We start from the raw sequence: 17990 nt of genomic DNA, 5'->3' as shown, positions 1-17990 counted from the left end.
AAGATAACAAATAAAAAAGCCAAATAAGGGGGGGGGGGGGGGGGGGGAGTGAGAAGAAAGGTGTGTACCACATTAGTCTCTTAAAGGCTTTTTAAAGTTTCATTAATTCAATTACTTAAGTACTTTTAATAGAGCTGATGAAATACAGCGTCATTTTATTTGCATCAAAAGTGGTGTGTCACATTCTGGAAGTTTTTCCTGGGATGTGCCCGGCATCAGCTGCTTAGGGAGGGGTGTGTGCTCTCAGCTAATGCGTGTGCTCTTAGTTCATGGCTGGAAAATGCTTTGAAGATGGAAAAAGCACCACGTATGCAGTAAGGAACAAGAGCAGTAATACCCACTTCATTGTGTGCACCAAACCACGGACACTTTCAAACAAAACAGGTTGCTTTGTCTTTACCTTGTAATCATACATTGGGAGATGCTTCTGAGGGCATGAGGAAAAGGAGGCAAGGTATGTTTAAAAAGTCATTTCACAGTGCAGTGCAGCACCCAAGGTCTCACAGGAGAAGGGGACTCCCCAAGACATGCCTCACATCACCCCACCGTGCGTTTGAGCACCTGATGTGCATGGATATTACGCAGAGGACCCTTTTTCCCAGGCGATTAAATGCCCATTCCCCGCCCCTCAACGCTCACGCTTTTTTACCCTTGAGTCTCCTGCTCTTCCGAAGGCACAAGCAAACAAGACAAAAACACAAGTGATGATAACGGCACGGATTTCCGCATTTAGACACTGCTTGTCTGCATCATACCAATGTAAAACTCCGGGTGTCCAGTTCTCCTTACAGTAGGAGAGGGCTGGCAGGACGGCTTTTTTCCCCTCGTATGGGGCACAGCGCTTCAGCTACAAGGGGCTGTGGGCAAGGAAAATGCCAGAGGCAGAACTGCTGGCATTTCCCATAAGACACTACAGGATTTTACACACTATACAAACAGCACTGAAGCATGTATCTGTCTGATGATACCAGGTCTATGAAGATGTAGCCTATAAAATGCCAGGAGTAAAAAGAAAAAGCATAGGGAAACCCATGTACACCAGTTGCACATACAAAAACCAGTCAAGAGAGTTCACTTCCTAACAAATTATAGTGCACCAGAAATAGGAGATCCCTCCCATGGAAACACTAACTACATGGCTTTTTGATGTGCAAAATCTTGCTTGATGCCTGTTTAAATTTTATTTTGGCAAGCAGATGCAGGAATGAGAAATGTGCTGAGGCCATTCTCGAAGATCTGTGTGCATGTGTGTGTGTGCATCGCAGAGACACCCTGACAAGATACACTAACAATGCAGTTAAGTATTAAACCATATGCTCTACATACACCTCAATAAATAACTCCTAACTACACTAGAGATCAATGTCGACACCTTTAGTCCAATTCAGCTGGTGTGAAAGGTACAGTTTAACACTGGAAGAATTCAAAATAATCTTGCTCCTCCCTGGTGATGTACCTGCAGCATTGTTGCATGCTGGCCCTCTTGCACCCTGATGCTTCCTTGCTTGCAGTGAACACTCCTGCAAAGCTCCCTTGCTCTGGGAGCTGAGATGCGCCACCAGCGCCACAACACTGAGCACCTAATGAAGTCGCAGAAAGATCTTCCAGCAGGCACTTGCTGCCTGCGTCCAACTTAAAATATAAAAATGTGAAAGACATTCCATACTCCAAACTTTCCAATTAAACCAACTGCAATCTAGAGAAGAGGCAGGAGAGCTTGTCCTGCTTTGTCAAATCTTGTGAGAGCTGCTCTCCAGAGCAGGTTTTAGCTTTCAGCTTCTGACAGTATGAGCATGGCTCTGACTCTGGAAGATGATAGTACCTGCCTGTTACACACCTCCTGTGAGTTTTGGGACAAGTCCTTACAACTATGCCACTTTTTGTCTATGAAAAGTCACAAATACGCCTTCTCCAAGGCTTTGCCTGGGGTGTCCTCCACCTGCAGCTCTTTGCAAATAGCCCAAAGCAAGGACTGTCCCCTCATCCAGCAGGGTTCATAGTTGAACCGTTCAGTTGCAAGAAAAAAAAAAAAAAAAAAACCAACACAGACAATTCCTGTAACGCATATTTCTCTTTCCTTCAAAAATGATCCAAAACTAACCCCCAAAGCTGGACCTTGCACTGCACCATCACAAAGCTGAAGGTGCTGCACCAGCCCAATGAACCCAGGAGAGCCCTGTCTCTGCTTGGTGCTGCCAGCACACTGCCTGCCTGCTGCCTCCTCTGCCAGCACCAGTCTGAGATGCAGGATCAAGCTGCTCCTGCTTGGGGTTTACCTGTGCAACGCAGCTGTGGCTGAAGCGCAAGGAAGGGGAATGTGGCTGAGGGTGGGAATCAGTATGAAACACTTAGAGACCGTCCACTGAGATACAAATGGTGAAGGGGCTGTTTGCAAGCTTGTTCAAACCCACCACTTGCCCCAAAAGAAGTGGCAATCTATGCTAAAACCTAGAGCACAATTCCTTGGTATTGGACTTGGAACCCACATCCCTTTGGAATTTGTCTTGAATCTTTCCTTGTAAGCTGCTTAACTTTGTGTCATCAAGGATCTGTAATTAGCATTTTTGCTAAGCTGACCTGACCTGTGTTATACTGCAAGAAAATTCCCTCTTAAGCCACCATCACCATTACTCTGCTGTTTGTGGTGAAAGCATCAGCACACTAGAGGGGCTGCACTGCATGCCACAAAACATAATACAGTGGCAACTGAAGTCAAATACTTTACTTACTTTGATTAGACTACAAAGTTACCCGGTTTTCCTCCAGAAAAATAAAATGTGTTTCCTATTTCTGGGCTCCCCATCTGTCCTTTGCCCCATGGCAGAGCCCTGGGGGGATACAGAGCTGCTCCCCACCACTACACAGGCAGCACATTTTGAAGCTAAATCATAGAATCATAGAATGGTTTGGGTTGGAAGGGACCTTTCAAGGTCATCTAGTCCAACTCCCCTGCAATGAGCAGGGACATCTTCAACGAGATCAGGTTGCGCAGAGCTCCATCCAGCCTGACCTTGAACGTTTCCAGGGAAGGGGCATCTACCACATCTCTGGGCAACCTGTTCCCATATTTCACCATCCTCATCCTAAAAAATTTCCTCCTTAAATCTAATCTGAATCTACTCTCTTTTAGTTTAAAACCACTACCCCTTGTCCTATCGCTACAGGCCCTACTAAAAAGTCTGTCTCCATCTTTCTTATAAGCCCCCATTAAGTATTGAAAGGATTAAATCCACCTTGATCACCCAACAGTCATTCAGTTTTCCATCTCCCCCAAAGTAAAGACAAGTTCTAGTTCAAAAAGTAGACCACAAATAATTGTCTAAACTTTTTCCCCTTTACGAGTTGCAGGAGAGCACGATGGCACCACAAATTAGATAATGCCATAACATCACATTGACTGTGATCCAAATATTGAGTTATCTATGGTGCTATGCATGGTATGATCCTCTAAATTTTTGATCATCTATCTTTAATACACCTTGCAAAGCAAAACTAAAGTGTCATTTGCATCAACTATTTTCTCTTGTTCTACATACTTAAACACATTTGAAACATTCAAGCCAGACTCTGAATAAAGCTAGCTGTACCAATTGCAAATACCAGACTTGAAAAGAATTTACTCTGAGAAAGGTCAGACGCACGGGGCATCACCACCAAAAAGTGCTTAAACATTGCTGGAGCTTTGTCAGTGGTGATGTTTGTCCTGGAAAAGGCTTTTAGGAAGACTAGTTGTATGGAGGGGAAGTCCATAGCTGAGTTCAGTGCTGGAATATCCACTTGAGAAGCAACTTTCAGGGGTGCTCTGGCTTTAAACAGCCCTCGGTTCCCCCCACAGCTCCTTCTTGCTGTCTCCCGCGCCTCCAAGCCAGCACACCCACGTGAGAGCCTGGGCAGCCACACCATGAACCCAAGCAGAGGACTGACCCAGGTTAAAAATAACACTCTTCTTGCGATCTTATTTTTAACCCAGCTCAGTGCCTGGATTCAGCTCATCATGCAGCTGCCCTAGCTGGGGCAGGGAAGGGGGCAATTACTGGGGGCTGCTGGAATCAGCATCCAGACTACAGTGTTAAGCAAAAGGTCTTATTCTACTAATGCAAATAATAATTAAAAACCTTGCAGTTATTTCACTTGCAAAACCAGTTTGGAGAAGTTACATTTCTAAGGGTTAATTCTGAAAATGAGGATTCAGCATTACTAGCAACATTTAAAAACAATAATTAAAGTTTTGTTTCCTGGTGCACCAGGTTCTCCCAAATGAAAAGCAGCTTCTGGAGAAACAGAAATCAAACACGAGCTGCAGCATCCTAAAATGCTGCATTAGGACCAAAACCTACCTCCTGCTCCAAGCAATATTATAAGGTCCTTGGGCTGAAAAATAATTTCTCATAGCAAAGTGCTGCTGTACGAAAGGGGAAAATATGGATCCTTTAACCTGTAATTAACCAGTAGAGGGCAATATTGCCTATCGTGAGGGGCAACGTTATCAGAAAAGTCACCGCCAACTCGTATTTTTTCAGTAATGCATCAATTTTATGTCTAAGGCAAACCATGAGTACAATTCTTGGACTAGGTGGGCACATCTAGGGAGCCACCAGCTACACCAAGGGGTCCACGTGTGCTCCTGGAAAATTGAGATAAAGCACAGGAATAAAACCACCAAGGCAGAGGATATTCCAGGTGAGGTGGGACAGGTAAGTCACAGAGCACTTCACACAAAAGCAGCCCTACACGGCCTAGCATTATTATTTTCTGTTACGTTTAAGTAGCATCCGTGTACATCCTGGAATTGAACTGAAATCCTACCAGGAATCAGCAGTAATTAATGGCAAGATAGTAATTAACAGAAACATGCCAAACAAACCAGGGTAAACATCCTGAGGATATCAAACTACTTATTTACATTTACCATGTCACTTCCCGCACAACAGGAAGTGGAGCCTTCATGGTTCCCACATGGCAGCCCTACTGCTTGCATGTTATTTTCTTACACATCTAACCAAGAAAAAAAATATATATAATCAGGATCTTCCCCTGTATGAAGAAACAAAAAGTAGGCGCACCAGTTTGCTCAGTCCAAAGGAAGACTTCCCCAAGGCCGCGAACACCACACAGCCCTTCCTGTAACCAGCATCAGAAGATGCAACTGGTGAGGGACATCTGCCTTTATCTAATGACACAAGACTGCTTCAAGCTAAAGCTCCAGCGAGCTGGTTGTGCAAGGATGGCTTGCAGGAAACTGACTCCATTCAAATCTTCCTTGAATGAGGGCCAGCAAAGTGTCTTTCTAATACTTTTAAGACTTTAAATTTAAGAGGTGGTATATTTTCTGCAGCTCAGAGCAGGACACTGTATTGCTGCTTCCAGAGAAGACTCAGCTGGAAGTCTCTTTGTTAGTCTGAGTGCTACCAATGCTGACTGACAACAAAACAAGAGAGCAAAGAAAAAAGCTTTGCTTGATTTTTTTCCCCCTCCTATTACAAGGGCTTGGAATTTACCCTGTGCCTACGGAGGGCCCCGAAGTCTCTGATGACTCAGCTACATCCGCTGCTGCTGGCGTGAGATGAGCTGCAACTGAAGGAGCAACACAAAGATAAAGAAAAAAAAAAATCTCTATTTACATACATTTATCTTAAGTCAATAGCACTATGATCTTTGTAATCTGTTCGTAAGATTTTTGTACTGATAAACTTTTCTGCTGTTACAGCAGCTCCAGTATTAATACTTACCTTAGCAGAAGATACCGGGGTTCTTCTGAGACTCAAGTCCGACATTTGCTGTGAAATCTAATACTTTAGAGGAGCTCATTGGAGCCAAGAACTTAATGGAAATGACCTGTCTACAGACCTGGATTACCCTGGGCTGAAAAATTCCTGGAGATTAACTGGTTCTTTTGTTTCTTCTCTAAAAGAGAAGAATACATTATAGATATATATTATACTTAGAACAGAGAAAACATCAGGAGACCAAGTAACTCTACTAAAACATAGAAGAAGTGGTCTAATTTGGGGGACCAAACCTGAAAGTTGTTTCAGAAAGCTGCCAAATCATCACAGTTTCTTTTAATTTCTGTTGGGAGTGAGGGATGCTCATTATAAGACACCAAGCCCAGGGTATTTTCCAAAACCACATGTGCGCACACACACCCCCCACCCACCCCTCCTGAAATTGTAGGCAACACGCTCAGTCAAGAAAATACTCCCTCACCATCACTGGAGGCTATGTTGAGCAAGTTCTTCTGATTAATTGTTCTTAAACTTGTTTCTAAATGCCAGGAAACACTAATACTGCAACGCTTAACAGCAGGAGTTATAAAACCCACTTTCAGTCTGTGCTCTCTCAGGTTTGTCAGACTTGACAGAAACTAAAATTTGCATCAAGTCCTCTTCGGAAAATGCTGAGTTTGACAGTGACAGCCTTTAAAAATCTCCCTCTTGCTATTTGATGTGATGCTTATGAGACAAAGCAGCCATTTTAAAATCTACTGACAAAAAACCCACAAGTAGTCTCGAAAGCCGAAAGAGCCTGAAATCACTCAGAAACTATCCGGGGAATGCCAGAGCAGCTGCCCCAACTGCGCCATAGCTTCTAGGGGCAGAGCTTTTGTAAGCCGTAAAGGGAGTTTATTTCAACACTGAAGTTTATCAGCTAAAGCACAGGATGAAGGACGACGTTTTGAGTCATCTCACACAAATCAGTGGCTTTCACCAATTAACAACAATCATTTTTCTTCCAGAGCAATTGCACATTCCTCAGTGCTACTGAGAGCACGAGATTGAGTTTCCTCTGGTGCAGCAAACTGATGTCTGTCTGAGACATCCCTCCTGCAAAATGCTAGAAAATATTTAGTTTAGGTGGTGCCCGGATGCTCAGCTGGTTAGAAACTAAAGATGTTGTCAGCTCTCAATCCATGCTCTCTGCAGAAACCTGCTGTCATGTCCCACCCCATCCTCTCCCTATCTCACACCCTGTGCTGGTTCCAACAGCGCAGCTCTGCCATCTCCAATGTCACCATGCTCAGACATGCGTTATGTCTCCCTGCTCCAACTCAAAACATCATATTAAGTTTTTAACTTGGGGGATTTGGGTCAGGCTTTCCCAGGCCACGACCAGCACTACTATTTCCTCTGCCATGGGAGCCAGGCATTTCCTGCAAGGGAGAAAAAAACTCCACAAGTGGCAGGAGACAGCAAGGGAGGTGGTGGCGAAGTCCTGGAAAGTGATGGAAAAAAGAGGGGGTGGGATTTGGGAAAAAGGACAGAGACTGATGGAGCGACTCTCACAGTGCTATTTCTGTCCCGGGAGAGCCATGGCTGCAGCACGTCCAGTATCTGGGAAAGGGCAGGGCTCAATACTTTTTGCTCAACACACATAGCAATCCTCTGCCCTTCTGGCTTTAAAAGCTGGCAATGGACTTACTCCTTTTATTTTTGCCCTCTTATCCAGCTGCTCCAGTGCCAGCTCACACTGTTCCTACTCACCCCGTACCCCTGTGGTGCAGGGCAGGGGCAGGAAAAACCCCACACGATGTCCCCTCACCCTCCTCCCGCCCCCGCAGCAGTTCCCTTAGAAAGCTCAGCCTTCTGATTTTCTTTCTTTTTTTAGCCATCTGCATTTTACCTACCACCCCCATACATGCCCAATAACCCCATTATATCCTGTATTCAGCCCAGCATGTACCAACACGAATCCTGCATTCCCAGGACATCAAGCCACTCAAGATGACGGTTTCACCACAAAGATACCCCAATCTGCAACAAATTGGGAAAATTAAATGAGTATACAGCATACGCTAACTACAGCGGCGCTGCAAATGGGTACTTCGAAAGGAAACATCATGATGCTGTTCCCCAGAGTGGCTAATGGTCATCGATGGCTAAAGCCACTCCTGTTTGACCATATCGGGTGGTACAGAGCTCTGCAGCCTGACATATAGATAGGGGGGTTGCTGAGAGAGCCTGGATTTACCTCCTTGCTGCCAAAACTTATTCATCAGAAGATCTTTTACAGCGCAATGGATGGTCCTACATTAAATTTGAGGCCAGAGAGAAGTGCAGGCTGAGCCCATCCAGGCTTTTGCAGTTATTTTGCTTTTGTCGAAGCACACCAGGGCATCTGTATAGATTACGCCAGCTGCTCTCATCTTAAAGGTTTGGGATGTGGGAAATGTAAATGGCAGGAGGTAACACAAATCCCCACGTTTCCAGCAAGCAGAGAGGTGACCCCATTTGCATGCTGCTGCTCAAAATGAATTTTATCAAAAGACTTTATCACACAGGGGCCTTTTATTCATTTCTGCATGAATTTTGAAAGAAAGCAAAGAACAAGGAATAAGCTTCACAGCTTGACATACATAAATACAAATTAGCAAGATTTCAAGCTTAGAGTTTGAACAAATGGACCTGATTTTTTAACAGCAATTGAGATTACTTAAAAGATGATGCTTTCTACACTTTTCGGGGTCATGTCAGATCTCTACCATAGTTTTCTGCAAGTCACATTGTATGCCACTACGCTGCAGTGCTGCCTGCCAGACCTCCTTCAAAAGTTGCACCAGGGGCTTCTACTCTCGGGGCTTTTCTCCCCAACACACTCCCTACACAACACGCAGGTGAGATGGGGCTCAGATCACTTTAACTGTCTCCCCCTCTTACACAGCCCCTCTTCCTCCAGAACTGGTATCGCTAACATAAAAATACTTGATAGGGTTCAACGTTCAGAGGGTTTTTTTCGTTTCAGCCACAGGCAAAAATCCCTGCAGGTTTCATCTCTACCATGAAGAAGCCTTGAAGCTCACATTTCACTTTGAAATTAGATTTGAAGTGCAAACCAAAATCCTACTAAGAAAAAAAAGAACCAGCCCTTGCAACACAACCTAATACTACAAGAGGAAAACAAATAAACAAAAAATCCACAGTGCAACTACATGCAGCCCACCTAGGTCCTCCACTGTGCACCCAGACACAAGGTGCCTTCCACTGGCGTTTCCTCTCTCCTTGTGCCCGAGCAGAGCCCCGCAGACCTTCGCGCCTCTCGCACTCGTGCTCCAGAACCTCCCAGCGCCAGATGAAACAGCCACTGCGCTGTCCCAAAAGACAAAACTTTGCGTGTTGCCTTCAACCCTCTTAAGAGTTACCACCCCCAGGTCAAACAAAATTGGCTTCTAATTAGAAAACTCTTCAGACAGCAAGCAGAGGAAAAGTGCTCTTCTACTCTCACAATGAAAAGCTCTTTATAACTCTTAAAAACCAACAAGTTAAGTATCAAGATGTCTTATATTTCCATTAGTGGCCCTCACTACAAGGAGCATCTCCAGAGCAGTTCTGAGCAAGCCCTAATTTGCAAATTATATAGTTTTGTTACACATCTTCCCATTGATTATCAGCTTTAAACCAGTCTTCAAAACCTTAATGTACAGCAAATCCAGATTACCGTAAGAGAAAATATATATATATATAAAAAGCAAAAAGCCATGCAGTTAAAAAGAAAAGAATCTCATGAGTGACTTCAGAAAAATGTAACGAATGACTTCCCCAGCTGTTTTGTCAACACTTCCATAGTAATTTGGCAAAAGCACAAAATCACCAAGTTTATATTTCATCAAATGGCTATTAGCGCTGTTGAAATCTCACAGACACAAGACAGTTTGTAAGCTCTGATCTTTTCAGGTTAATCATTTGAAAAATATTCTCCCTTCTACCCTGAGCCTTAAATATGATACTAAGGGTTTCACATATTAATTATTAAAAAAAAAAAAAGAGATACCCGCCCTCTCCAATTATACCCCTCAACATGTAATTCATTCCTTATCTGTCCCTGCATTACTAGGACGAGTAAATGCCAGCTCCCAGTGCCTGCACACATCCCTGATTTACACAGCTCCAAAGACCATCATCTTTTAATTGACATACAAAGACCATCATCTGTTAATTGACCCTGAAAACAACACATGCTCATAGTAACAGGATGTCTCTTCTGACAACTCAATAGGTTTCAACGTGGTTTATGAACGTTCACCACGAAACCCAATCCTATTTTTGACATCTTCCTGACAAGAGCACTAAGCCATTAGTTGGCATTCAGTTTGATACTAACACACTAATGAGAAGTCTGATTTTTAAAAAATAGTGTTTCGAGTTGACATTCAATACTAATTTTGACTAAAAACTGTATTTAATTAGGAACCCGTACACTGGCCTTACAGGGGCCGTAACTCCCAAGCTGCACCACTTTTTGTTGTTTGGCATCTCCAATCCATCAGGGAACTCTCAAAGTTTCCAATCTTTTTTCAGCCTGTGCCTTAAAACCCACCATAGTTTAGGAATACAACAAGTAATTTTTCAAATCCAAGACCTATCAATAACTGTTTATACATGCAAATGTATACACACAAACATATACATACATACATATATTTATACACACAAAAAGAAATTGCTTTGTGTATACTGCTCAAACTGAAGTTCTGACCAAAACAACCAATAAATTAAGATTTTCTCAATTAAAAAAAAAACAAACACCAAACCAGAAACATGACTACCATCCAACAATAACAATACTTACAATTATCTTTTGTGCCTGGGAACAGTATCGTCAGTCAGTTTATATGCTCCTTCTGCAGAGATCCAGCGGGAACAGGGAACGTTTTATCAAGAGAGCTTTGTCAGTTTTGGAAACAGGAGAGTTTGAACAGTGACATTAGTACCTGCTCAGTGTATCCAGTATGGCCACACATTTCCTGGGAAGGCCAACCCAGAGCTGCCCATGCAGATGTGATGGCTGTTCCCATCCTATGCTGCTGCAGCAGCACCATGCCACCTTCTCCTCTTTTAACACACCTCTGAGATCCATGGGATGAAGCACCAAGGACAAGAACAACTGTTTCCAACCACAATCTCTAGGGCCAAAGCAAAAACGGAGTGCACCAGTATTTAAGAACTACCACAAAGGCAGAGGAATTGGAGAGCAGCACATTCCATAAAGGAGCAAAGAGCACCTGAACACCCACTGGCTCCTGGTGGAGAGGTGGACGTGCCCATGGAAAGGATGCACCCACTGAAACCGTGTGACCCGACAACTCAACACCTGAAGGCGCCGTAATGAGCTCCAGCTCAAAATCACCCAGCGTACAGACATACCCACAACGTCCTGTAATTCTGTAATGGCAGTGAAAGCTTTTCCAAATATTTAAGTGACTATTTGTCAGTGGACTCATAATACCATGGTATAAATATTTGAAAAACTTTAAACACAAATCATCAAAACTGCAGAGGTTTGAACTGTTTAACTACAAAGACAATTTTGTACTACTAGCAGCCCAAAGTGCAGGATCCAGCAAAACTACTCCACCTCCCCCCTGAACACCAGCAAACTCAAAATTTTCTCAGAAACACTTGCCAAGAGTTTTACTAAGTCTGAAGGTGTCAAACTTCATTTACACTACAGCACTTCTCCTCAGCCTTGTAATACCATTATTGCTCCCTTTGCAGGGCTGAAAATGTCCTGCAGTCACCACTGTGGTATCGAAAGGAAACCAAGAACAGATGCACAACAGATAAGACTGACGTTCACCTACATTTGTTATCATGCAAGTCAGCAACTGACATAAAAAGTCCCAGACTTTGCACTTTTGAGAACATTTCATCACTTTCCAATTAAAATTCTGACCTTGCCTGAACTCCCGGTATTGGATACAGCCTGGTATCTCTGCAGAAACAATCTCCTTTTACAGTAATTTTTTAAAGCACTAAATAAAAGAACAATTGTTTTTCTAACGAAAAAGTTGCTTACTCAAGACAGAATAGTGGACTGAAAACAAAATTACAGCAGGGAAGGCAGTAATTTCACCTTCCAGGAGGTGGAATCTGTTTGCAAAAGCCTTCAAAGCACTGAATTTCTATTGAGATGATAAACTGATAAATAAAACCATTGTAACACTAATATACTGGACATTGATGACAGTTCAGCTAGGACCTCAGAGTGTCCATTTCAGCTGAAAACTTGGGAGGGCCTATATTTTAAGGGAAGAATAGCCAGATCTATCACAAAAATAGAAAACTGGACTTTGACCTCTCTTATCAATATATCATCTAACTTACATTAACACTGCACTTCAAGTTGCTAGCTTGGCTCTGGGCCACTTACAGGTCCATACTCAACACCAGAGACATCAATAATTTGGGAAATTTTGCCACCACACCCAGAAAACACAAGTTAGCTGAATTTGGAGCCTGGCATGAACGAAGGGTTGGTTTTTTGTTTCATAAGAAGCTGGGAAGCGTAAGGCAAAATCTCCCCCTCAAACAGGTCTCGTAAAAGGCAGCTTTCCACTGTTGGAAACTATTCTGTCCAGGGCAACAAGCACCTCCCCTGCAACAGAGCACACAGCACGGGCATGCAGTCGGCTTCATGATTTATTCTATGAAAAGGGTTACCAGGGATGTAGTCATCTCCTTCTATAAACATTTTGGGAGCAAAGCACACACGTGATCACAGAGCAAGTGCTAGAGGAGAGGGAAGAGTGGAAACCACACAAGAGTAATCAATTAAACTTTTGTTCTTGATTCTGTTCATCAAGAAAAGCAGGGAGGCTTAAATACCTGTCTTCTCAGAAAAATGTTTTACTTTCCTGAGTTGAGCTTCTTGTTTTAAGGAGTGATTACAAGATTATTCACTGCATTAGAAAACACTTAAAATTCACCTTCTGTTCTATGACACTTTTCAAGACAGAGTTACTATTTGTTAATAAAGAAATTATTAATGCCTACAGAACTGCTATGGATAGGACTCAGGGCAAATTACAAATTACAATTTTCTTTTAACCTTTCAAACAGGACTATCTTCCAGTTCTTTTGGGCTAGTGCTTTCAAGATGGATCAAAAGTCAGTCAATATCAATGTTTCAGAAATACTTTGGAAATTATTTTCACAGCCCCCCTTGCAATAGATACTGCAATTTATATACCGTATAGTAGTAGCTGGCATTGATAGAACACCTCAAAAATATGAATATGCATAGTGAAGTACACATAATTTTCTTTTTACTTAACAGTGGTAAAAACAATCATCTGCTTTGTCATTTTCTACCTGATCCCCTAGAGAAATTGCTGTGTTTCACCTAAGAACACCTGGTAATGTCTCTTCCAGCGATGTAATAGAGGACTTGAGTTGTACAGTGAACAGAATTGCATTTCCTAACTCTGAAATAGGTTCCATGTGGGATGTGACTCAAAAACTTTGAAGCTACTTGGAAAACATGGACAAATGGATGTAATTCTTTTGCTTTCACAAGTTATAGTTCTGACACATATAAAAATAACTAGTTTTGAAGTGGTTTGCTGTTAGTGAACAGTCAACACATACAAGGTGTACACTGGCTATATACTTCGCCAACTACAGACAGACTTCTGTCCAAGACTTCTTTTAAGCCAGGAAAGGGCAGAGCAGTACAGCATGTACACTTGTTTGCTTTTCCATTAGCAAGTTTCCTTGTCACTACAGCTGGCTGTGTCTGTGCTGGTGAAACTGTACTCCTTGACTCTGCTGTAAGGTGAAAGCCTTACAGTTTTTATTATCTGTACAGAAAGGAGACTGCACAAAAGCTATTTTAAAGGCTGAATATTGAGATCTCAGAATTGGGTTCATTTGACCATAGAGGAACTAAGACTTAGTTCTGGAGTTCCAGTACTCTCCAAGCAGGATACCTTCCCCAGAAAATTAGGAAGGACCTGAGAGATACCAGGACTTTGCCATACAAGAGTTCACATTTTGTTTTTGTTCCAAACTATGTTTGATGGTTATATGACCCAAATGCTGCTGAGTTATAATTCCAGGAATTTGCCTTTCCTCCAGCTTCTCTTAGAAATAAACTTGATTAACAAATGCAGCTCTGTGTATATACAAAACCCAAATAAGCATCCACAGAGTTTTTTTTACGCGCATAAACCCTGTGGAGGACACTTCTCTGACTGCTCCCTGTAAAAATATTTTTCTGACATATTGCAGTCTCAGGCAATTAGCACGCTACCAAAGATGATCCAATTAACAAAAGATAGCTTTTCTCATCATAGTCACTCAAAATTTAAATCTTACATTGATAGCAATATGTGTATTTTGACACACACTAAAAATAAAAACTTTACATCATTAAATTGTTGCCCACATCAAAGAAAAGGAATAGTTCATTCTGCCAAATGAATCTTTGTCATAACATTATATTCATTAACAAGAGACCTCCTAATCTTCATCTCAGGAGCTGAAATTAGGCGCTCTCAAACTCTGCAGTCTGTTGTTGGTGAGAAGACAGGAGATGTACAAGGGCGCTCTGTAATGCAAATTCCAAATCAAATTCCCTGGGACAGTCATCACAGCCCTCGCCCTGGTTCCTCCTCATCACTAAACACCTGATTTGTCCACTACAATAAGGCAACTACTTACCTTAATAGATCCAGAATGTCTTCTCCCACATGAAGTCCACTCTCAGCACCTACACATCCCAAACTGGATGCTTTAGGGCAATAGTCATTGGGCAGTAGTATCTGTGCCCTAGATGCACGCGTTGTCTCCTCTCTTCCCAGCCACCCTCCTTCCCCAGCACCTCCCGAGAAGCAAGGCAGCCCCTGTACACAGCCCCAGCCACCCCTCAAATTCCTTCATCACAAAAGCATCCCCCAGCCTCAAAACCACAGTAAGAGAATATGTCATGTGCATTAATGTTAACACATCAGGAGAGGGAGGGAAGACTCTGAGAGAAGGCCTGAAGGAACGCTTCACCCTATGTTGCATCTTAATCTGTGCCCCAGGCTCCTGGGATTCTGCTACTTCTCTGTAGAGCCCAAACACTCACTCCTCACTGAAACTATTTTTCAGAAAGCTATTCTTTTAAGACACTGAAAGCTGGAGAAACTACTTCTCTTGGCAAGTTCTTCCAGCAGTTAAATCATCCATGTATGTTTATATGCTCATTTGAATTTGTCTAGCCTTATACAAATGTTTATACCCTTCTTCCAAACAAGGTGACCTTTAATATGAACAGTTTTATCTTAGTGGTGTACACATTTTTTTAGAATCAAACTGGAATTTGGCACACCATCCTCAGGCTGCAGAAGCACCTCCCTTGGCAGGGAAACAAGCTTCCACAGCAGCACAGAGCTTGGACCAGCAGAAAACGGGCAGAGTGAAGAGGAGACACTGGCAAATTCCCACCGCTTCTGCATTTGCTGCAGCGATAACTGGTCATGAGGTCTCCCTGATGAGAAAGGCAAGGCCAAATGAGGAAAAAAGTCTTTGAAATTTATGTCAACAGCACAAAACCAGGCTGCGTTGGTTTCCTGCTTCTCCCTTACAGGTTTCATGCCATGCAAGTTACACTGAGAAGCAGCATCATGCTTATCAGGGATGTTAAGATTTGCCTTTCTTCTTGGGGCTAAAACATCCAAGCCCAAAAAAGATGGAAGTAGCACTAGAAGTATTTAATGAAAGAAACACTTTGGTGGTTGTCCTAACTTGGAAGGTGAATCTCCCCAACAGAAAAATCTTCCACCTTTTTGCACTCATTCAGGAGCACAAATACTGAGGGCAGGAGGTTCATGAACATTACTCATGCTTGCAGGCGATACCAGACATCCAAAACAGCTTTAAGTGAACTTCCAGCTCTCTACTGCTCTCTTGAACATCCAGCTCCCAGTTTGTATGGAAGAGCTGAATAATGCCCTTTCGTTTTTGAAGCACAGTACACTTGGTGATAAGGACTTGACCGTATTTCCCGTAAGGACCCAGTAGTAAGAAATGTATACGTCAAGATTAGCAGACTAATTCTGGGAGGTGTCTGAGTGACTACTTAATAGGGCATGTCCAAATAAATCAAAGTACCAAAGTGCCTTCTGATGAGAGACAGTATTATTACAGAAAGTCTGGCCAAAGTCCTCTGAAGACAAAAGTCTTAGTCCTCCGACTCTGGTTAAGAGAGACTGGAAAGGCTGAGCCCTGGCCATGTGAGTTTTCTCCATTTTCCTCCAGAAGTACTTTCACAGAGAAGTCTGAAGCAATTTTAAAACATCCATAGTCTAGCTCCCTTTGGAAGAAAAATGACAGAGACTGATACTACAGAATATGCCCTTTCACAAAAGCAAGACACAGTACTCCGTTGCTGAATTAAGACAAATATTGCAACAGAATCACAAATTCAGATTTAGTTTCTGTAAAGAGTAAAAAGTAGCCTCCAACTATATGCCTAGGAAAAGTTTGCCAGAGGTGGCTATGGTGACAGTTATGCAAATGTGTGATAAATAGGCAAGTAAATCTTACTCTGTGTATCAGTTACAAAGATTAACACAGACATGGCATGTATTTCTGGAGAGAAACTGAAAGACTGCTGGATCTGCCCAGCTTCTCTACCAGATGTGTCAAAGCCTCTGCAGGCTTATGGTTTTGTTTTCCAGGTAAACTCCCCTCCTGAACCATAATTCAGTCGAGCTCATGACTGCAACAGAGATAGAATAATCCTATTCCAGAGCTGTTGCTCTGCATCTTTAGCTGCTTCAATCTAATCCATCACAGACACAGCCAAAATAATTCTCCCTTCCGGCCATCAGGAATGTGTGTTCCACAATCTGAATTCTATGACCAGTCACCCAGGCTGGATTCCTCTCCCATACCAGTAACTCATTCAAATAAATTAACAAATAAGAAACAATGCAGGAGGTTTTGTATTTGATTTTTAACAGTCAGAAAGGAGGAGCTGAAGCCTTCTCAACGTACCGTGTTGAGATGGTTTACATGGTTTTGTTATACCATGTAAAAGACCAGCATCTTTAATGTAGTCTTTACAAACTAGGTGTTAATATTTAATCTCTCTCAGAATTAACATTCAGTTGTATGAAATGATTCAGTTTTATTTTGACTACTGATAAACTAGCAGCTGCAGGGTTTTTCTTCTATTTTTATGAAGCTCATTTGAAATTGGCTGCATTGAAAAGAATAGGTGAAAGAGCTCTCATTTGTGATTCAGTATAAAGGATAAGCTAGAGGACAAAGCAGAGTTTTAAGAGTTATTATCATAAGCCTCTAAAAATCTGTTTCCTTAATTGTCAATTTTAAGTCAAGCTCAAAAATTATCTATTTTTAGTGATTTTAAACTGAACCCACTATACTGCAAAAGCTAGCATTATTTTAAAAGCCAAAGAACTAAAGAGACAATTGTATTTAATAGCATCTTTTTAATAAACTTTTTACTTATCTTCCAAATTAAATATACTTTTAATCCCCACCATTACATTTTGAAGCTGACATCTTCTCAGGCAGAAGTCTTCAGCTTCCTTTATCTGGAAGATAATTAGCACTCAGGCCACCAGCGCAATCTACCTCACACCAGGACTTCATAGCTTTCAGATTTGGGTACTATCACATCCAAACTACTGCATGTATTTTAGACATGGTAAGCGTGACAGGGGATACAGTACTCACGTGGGTTTTCAATTAACTTTCTACCAGCTGTTGTAAGTAAGATAACACCTAACCCAGTGCTAAGTCTGCCAGAACATAGTTTTCAGAGAAGTTTCAATGAGTGAATCAGCAGTCAGCTTGCATAGGTTCGGGATTAAGGCTCAGGTGGTCACAGCATTTTTTTTAATTATTTTTTTTTTAAATCTGACAGCACCATCTCAAAAGCGAGGCTTACTGTTTTGTCAATGCATGACTTATGTAGCAGAGTATAAACCATCTTCTGCTCTAACTTTTCAGTAGTGCACTTCACTTAACCACCAACTCTAGCTGACGTACTTTTTCCAAAACCAAAGCAGATTAAGCAGTAAATCCACTAAAATTATAAATTCAAAAGGTATAGTTTGTAACACTAACAAAAGTTAGTATGTCTCACTCCAACACTATTGCAGCATAGGGACCATTTCAGGTGGAAGACAAAAAGCTTTTTACTTACCACTTGAGGACAAGCAATAACAAGGAAACCCAAAGTGTCTACATTGAGTACTACAT

At 42.2% G+C, this 17990-nt stretch overlaps 1 protein-coding gene across 2 annotated transcripts in view; it reads right to left on the bottom strand.

The window, feature by feature from the left end:
• DNAJB6 (DnaJ heat shock protein family (Hsp40) member B6) overlaps positions 1–17990 on the bottom strand; it is a 65395-nt gene that overhangs the window by 10600 nt on the left and 36805 nt on the right. The gene's annotated exons all lie outside the window — the stretch shown is intronic.

The sequence above is a fragment of the Strix aluco genome, chromosome 1, assembly GCF_031877795.1.
Source record: "Strix aluco isolate bStrAlu1 chromosome 1, bStrAlu1.hap1, whole genome shotgun sequence".
In the NCBI taxonomy this organism is placed as follows: domain Eukaryota; kingdom Metazoa; phylum Chordata; class Aves; order Strigiformes; family Strigidae; genus Strix; species Strix aluco.
This window is presented reverse-complemented; position numbering and strand designations above follow the sequence as displayed.